The sequence below is a fragment of the Marmota marmota genome, unplaced genomic scaffold (genome assembly GCF_001458135.2).
Source record: "Marmota marmota marmota unplaced genomic scaffold, marMar, whole genome shotgun sequence".
NCBI lineage: Eukaryota > Metazoa > Chordata > Mammalia > Rodentia > Sciuridae > Marmota > Marmota marmota.
In genome coordinates this window covers 28,741,753-28,748,278 of record NW_026000249.1, presented here as the reverse complement: position 1 = coordinate 28,748,278, position 6,526 = coordinate 28,741,753, and positions in this window count along the sequence as shown.

Genomic DNA, 6,526 nt, shown 5'->3' with positions numbered 1-6,526 from the left:
ACTCAGGGTCCCTTAACCACTGAGCAACATCCCCAGCCCTATTTTGTATTTTATTTAGAGACAGGGTCTCACTGAGTGGCTTAGGGCCTCACTGTTGCTGAGGTTGGCTTTGAACTCATGATCCTCCTGCCTTAGCCTCCAGAGCTGCTGGGATTACAGGGTGGGCCACTGCACCCAGCCTTAGAGCAAATTTTATAGGTTATCTGAAGGGTCAGGTCGTTTTCTGTTGAGCTTCTCTTCCTATCTGTGGTAGGGAGCCTCCAAGATGGCCCTCCAGTGATCTCTGTTTCCCCGAATTCACGCCTTTGTGTCATCCCCTCCTGTTGAGAGTGCACTGAACTTGATGAGAAGCCAGACACAACAGTAGTGACCTGGAGAGTCGGCCATGAGGGAATGGAGCTGGGGGGTGGCTCAGTAGTGGGGAGCCCGCACAGTGTGAATGAAACCCTGGGCTCGACCCCTGGTAATGGGGAAAAAACAAACAGTGGCTCATCTCCCAGTCCGTATCTCTCTGTGTCTCTCTCTCTGTCATCTCTCCCACTGGGGGAATCCTTGTCCTAAGCCCACATGGTAAGGAACTGAGACCTCCTGCCAACAGCCACAGCTTTGATGTTGGAGGTGGATCCTGTAGTCCCAGTTGAGTCTTCAGAGACTCCAACCCTGGCCAGCAGCTTGACTACAACTTTCCCTATGTGACCTCCTAAGCCAGAAGCATCCAGAGCCTAACCCTTAAAAATGATGTGAGGGGCTGGGGTTGTGGCTCAGTGTAGAGTGCTTGCCTACCATGCATGAGGCACTGGGTTTGATCCTCGGCACCACATTAATGTAAAATAAAAATATTGTGTCCACCTAAAACTTAAGAATAAACATTTTTAAAAATGATGTGAAAAACCTGGGCGCCATGGCGCATGCCTATAATTGCAGCAGCTTGGGAGGCCGAGGCAGGAGGATCTCGAGTTCAAAGCCAGCCTCAGCAAAAGGAAGGCGCTAAGCAACTTAGTGAGACCCTGTCTCTAAATACAATACAAAATAGGGCTGGGGATGTGGCTCAGTATTTGAGTGCCCCTGGGTTCAATTGGTGGTATAAAAAAAAAGATGTCTGGGAGGATGAGTGTAGATTTTATACAAATACTATGCCATGTTATATAAGGGGCTTGAGCATTCGGAGATTTTAGTATCTGCACAGGGCCTGGAACCAGTCTCCCAGAGATACCAAGAGGTGACTGTCTATTTCCAGCTCTTTTGTTCTTGTTCTTAGGTTGAGGGAGGATGCTGCAGAGAGCGTGGGGACCAAATGAAGGCGACCCCTGCCAACAGCATGATAATCATGACCTCCAGAGAAATAAGGCGCCACGAGCATTGGCCGGTGTTCCTGAAACAGGGCCATGCCGCAGAATCAGAAGGAACCACGCTGCCAGGGGAGGACACACAGCCCTCAGAATGGCTCCATGGAGGGCAGGCTCCAGGGCCTGCCAGAACCTACCAGAAAAGAAGTCAAAGATGATTTTTGCTGGGCTGGGGCTGGGGCTCAGTGGTGCAGCGCTCACCTAGCCTGCGTGAGGCACTGGGTCTGATCCTCAGCACCACATAAGGCAAAATAAAGATATTGTACCTACTTACAACTAAAACAATAAATATATATATTTAAAAAGCCTGCTTTTGCCAGGTTGGGTACAACTGAAACCAGAAATGCCAGGATCTCTAATTTCCAGGATTCAGTAAATATTATTTCCTCTTTTCTCAAAGAAAAAACACTTGATTCCAGTTTACTCAAGGTCTGAAATAAACTTTTCCCTTAATTGGATGATGTCGTGTATTGTGTACACTAAATGAGAGAAGGGTTGGGAAAATATAAACAGGATATTCTTACCATAAAAGTGAAATGAATTGCTAAGTGAAACGAATGAAACTGAAAAGGGTACATGGTCTGAGTTCAACTGTATGACATTTTGGAAAAGGAAAGACTATGGAGATCATTTTTGTGGGGGGAGGTGGGTAGCAGGGATTGAACCCAGGGGCACTCGACCACTGAGCCCCATCCCCAGCCCTATTTTGAATTTTATTTAGAAACAGGGTCTCACTGAGTTGCTTAGCGCCTTGTTAAATTGCTGAGGCTGGACTCCAACTTGCAATCCTCCTGCCTCAGCCTCCTGAGCCGCTGGGATTACAGACGTGCACCACCACACCTGGCTCTTTTTTTAAAAAATCAGTGGTTGCCAGGGGTCAGAGAGAGGGGAGAGATAAATAGGCTAGGCATAGGGATTTTGAGGAGAGTGAAACTCCTCTGTATGCATCACAAATCCATCAAATATACACTACCAAGAGCAAACCCTAATATAAACTATAGACCTGGGGTGACAATGATGTGTCAATGCAAATCCACTGATGGTAATCAATGTACCATTTGGGTGGAGGGTATCCATGGCCGGGGAGGCCATGGGGGGGCGCCGGGAGCATGTGGGAGATCTGTATACCTGCTGTTCCATTTTGCTGTAAACCCAAAACTGTTCTAAAAAATAGAGTGGAGGGACTGGGGTTGTGGCTCAGTGGTAGAGCGCTCACCTCGCATGTGCAAGGCCCTGGGTTCCATCCTCAGCACCACATAAAAATAAATAAATAAAATAAAGTTTTTTTAAAAAAAAATAGAGTGGAAAGGAAAATGATAAGGTAAGCTTGGCTCTGAGGGCACAGGATTTAGAAGTCACAGAAATTTCAAGCCCACTTAACCTCAGAAGGAGGTTAGAGATCACAGGTGTTTTGTGAACCAGATGACAGAAATTACTATGGATGATGGGAGGATGTTGCCTCAGCAAAGTCTGGACTCCTTCCCTGGTGGCCTGCTCCTTTCTGGGCCAGCGTCTCTTTATTCTCATATTCTTCTTCTCTTTTCTTCCCCCCCAAGTGTTCCTTGTGCCTCCTCAGGCCTTTAGCTTCCCACAGCGCCCCTATTTACATGGAATAATTTATTTTTCCTTTAGTGTTTATTCTTTTGTGGACCAACCATATTTTCTACAAGAAGCATATATTTCTATTATCCAAATACAGCGAGGCGCACCTGTGAATCCCAGCACTCGGGAGGCTGAGGCAGGAGGGTCTCTCGAGCCCACAGGTGGCCAACCAGCGTGGACAGCAGAGTGAGATCGTTAGTGAAGTTGTTCGGCCAGCCTGGCTTTCTCTGATTTGAGACTCCTTGTAATTGGGCACATTTTGGAGGATCTCTGAGTTATCACAAGGTTATCTGGTCAGATCCAGCCAGTCATTCTGCCCTGGTGATAGAAGTTTTCTCAGCCATATTGAAGTGACAACACAGAAAACCAACACAGAACATGTTTGGCTCTTAGATACTGTTTCCCATCCTCTATCCCAGTCCTACATTCCTGAGCAAGGAGACTCCAGGGGCTCAGTACCTTGGGGGCAAGGGGTGTGCCCAGTCCCACAACTGTGGCCCTGAGAAAAAGGGTGCTGGAGTCTGGCACCAAGGAAGAGGCCTGGAGCTCACCATCAGGGGGAGTCCGTGGGCACCCAGGTTGCTGGGAGGGTGTGGGCTGGGGGCTCTCAGGTAGGCCTAGTTTTGTGACCCCCAGCCAACTCTGAGCAGGGATGCCAGGGTAGCTTCCGGCTGAGCGCTGGCCCACTGTCCCCGCTGACTCCCAGCCCCTGCAGTCTGTGCTTAGGAGCCGTGGAGGAAGTTCACTGCCAACTGACCTGCAGTCGCCCTCTTATGTAACCAACAGCGACTGCGGGAATGTGTGCATCCCGACTGTTTTCTTTCTTTCTTTCTTTCTTTCTTTCTTTCTCTCTCTCTCTCTCTCTCTCTTTCTTTCTTTCTTTCTTTCTTTCTTTCTTTCATTTTTTCCTGTTACAGTAGGTTTTTTAATTTATTTTTTAATTAATAAGTGTGCAGAAAATAAAAAGGAAGCCACAGCCCCTGCGCTGCTCTGCCCTGCGAGCTGCGGGCTCGTTTTCCTGCAGCCTGGCAGCCAACCGGACAGACGGGCCCTGGGGAGGGGGCCGGGACACCGGGTGCCAGCCATCCTGAGCTGCAGAGGCGACAGACCAATGCGACTCCTTCCTTTCCGTCCCTGCCTGGCGCCCTGCGTCCCTTCCCTTCCTCGCCCTCTCCCCTGGCGGGTTCTGGGCGTCCTTGCAAGGAAAGGACTTCAGAGGGTGGCTTCGAGGCCCGAGAACTCGCATCGATCATTGCAAACGTCGCTTAAAAAGCGGGTGAAGGCTCCACCAGGCGGTGGAAACTTGGGTGGCACTCGTAGAGAAGCGACAGCGCTCCCGATCTCGCAGCCAGCCTCGTTGGAAGCGCGCTCCTGGGCTTCAGGGGTGCAGGCGGGGACACCCTGGCTTTCACAAGAGTGTTTACAATGGGCCATGATCTAAGCTCGGAGGGGACTCAAAGGGGCAAGCGGTCCCCTCCCATAAGGCCACAGGCGAGCAGGAAGGGTGAGCCTTAAATCTGGTTACAGAAGCCTTCTGTCCCCTCCTGGAGGGATGTCCCTTCCCTGGAGAGGTGGAACTGGTTTGTGATTCTGCCTGACCTGCCTTTGCAGTGGTGGCAAGGTAGAAGGGCCTTGTCGCTCCTCTCAGCTCCCACGTCCGCCACCTTCAAGCAAGCTGGCCTGGGCCTTAGTTTGCACAGTGACCAACCTGAACAGCTGCACAGGGAGCTCCCGCCCTGATAGAGCACAAAGCGCTTGGGGAGACCTTCCTGGATAGGGGTGGGTGGGGCTCCCCATGTCATTCCCCAGAAAAATGTATATAAATGTCCATATTTGCACAGCTCAGGGTTGGGTGAGCAGAAGGGCATTTGGGAGGTCAAAAGTGGACCTGGTGGAGGAAGATGGGTTTCCTTTCTGCACCAGTCGCAAGCATGTACAGAAAATGCACTCAACCAGAAAAGGCGTCAGGAGCAAGTGTGCAGGTAAATTTCCTAATAAAATCTCTCCAACCTCCCCCTCCCCCACTTTGTTCAACTCTTTGTTATGGAAAATTTCAAAAAATGATAAAAGCAGATGACTAGATAATGAATCCTCGGCGTCAGCAATGACCAGTGTAGGGCCCATTTTGTTTTGTCTCTGTCCCTCCCCACTCCCTGTCCTGGTCAACCCTCTGGAGGAGCTGGGATTATAGGTGTGCATCACCTGCACCCAACATCCTTTCTTTCTATTTTTCTTTTCTTTTTTTTTTTTTTTTTGGTACTAGGGACTGAACTCAAGGGTATTTAAGCACTTAATCACTGAGCCACATCCCCACATCCCCAGCCCTTTTTTGTGTGTTTTATTTACAGACAGGGTCTCACCAAGTTCCTTAGGGCCTCGCTAAATTGCTGAGGCTGGCCTCAAACTCACGATCCTCCTGCCTCAGCCTCCCAAGCTGCTGGAGTTTCAGATGTGCACCCCTGCTCCCAGCCTCTTCTTGTTTTAATGATAGATTGAAGTTCTGTTTTAGTTAACCTTTGCTGTGTTACAAACTGTTAGCACAAAGAGATTGGGCTGGATACAAGCTTCATGGGTCATTTCAGCCTTTATTCAGGACCGGAACTATACCTACAGGATGGACCCATTTTCCTGGTGGTAAATGAGCCACTGAACAAAGGAGGGGACTGGGCTTATACAGGTTGTGGGTGATTGAGTGAGCGTGTCAATCTGGGTACTCAGGAATTTGGGTCTTTGGCTTGGGGGTGGGTGGCCGGGGTTTATTTTGGAGGTGGTCCTGTTGCCTAGGGACTATCATTCTAGGTTTCATGAAGCACATTCTCCCAGCCTGCGGCCAGCATCTGGGAAGGATTTATCTTGAAAGAGACCACAGCTATCAATGTATGCCTTTCTTTTTCACTTTCTTCTCCCAGGCCTCAATATTCTGGGGTTTTTCATTTTCCATATCCAATACAAACCAACCCCAGAACATAATCACCCCAAATAATAGTTTTTCTTATTTCCCACCATTATGGGGAGCGGCCATCCTGGCTGTCCTTTTGTCTGGGCTGACTGCAGAGCTGGGGACTCAAACCCAGGGCCTCTGGCCGGCTAGGAAGGCTCTCTACCACCGAGCTGCATCCTCAGCTGAGGTGTGCCAGCTACTGCAGGGCTGCGGCCTGCACCCACCACTCTCCCCTCCACCACAGCCACCCCCAGGAGGCTCCATGGGCTTCTTTATAGAGCAACCAGCTTCCTCCAAGAGAAGCCAGACAGAAGTCTCAAGCTTCCTGACGCGTAGGAGTCCCTTCTATTTGAGCAAAGCAAGTCACAAAACCAAGCCAGCCTGGGGTGGAGGTGGGGAGAGAACAAGACCCCCAGTTCTGGATGGGGAGGAACCAAGGGCAGAGACACATTGCAAAGTGATGCGCATGCTAGGAGGAAAGGATTTGTGGCCTTTTAACAATTGGCTGCAGTTTGTGTCCCATGAATGTCTCTTTTTATTTATTTATCTATTTATTTATTTTTGTGGTGCTGGGGATTGAACCCAGGGCCTTGTGCATGTGAGGCAAGCACTCTACCAACAGAGCTATATCCCCAGC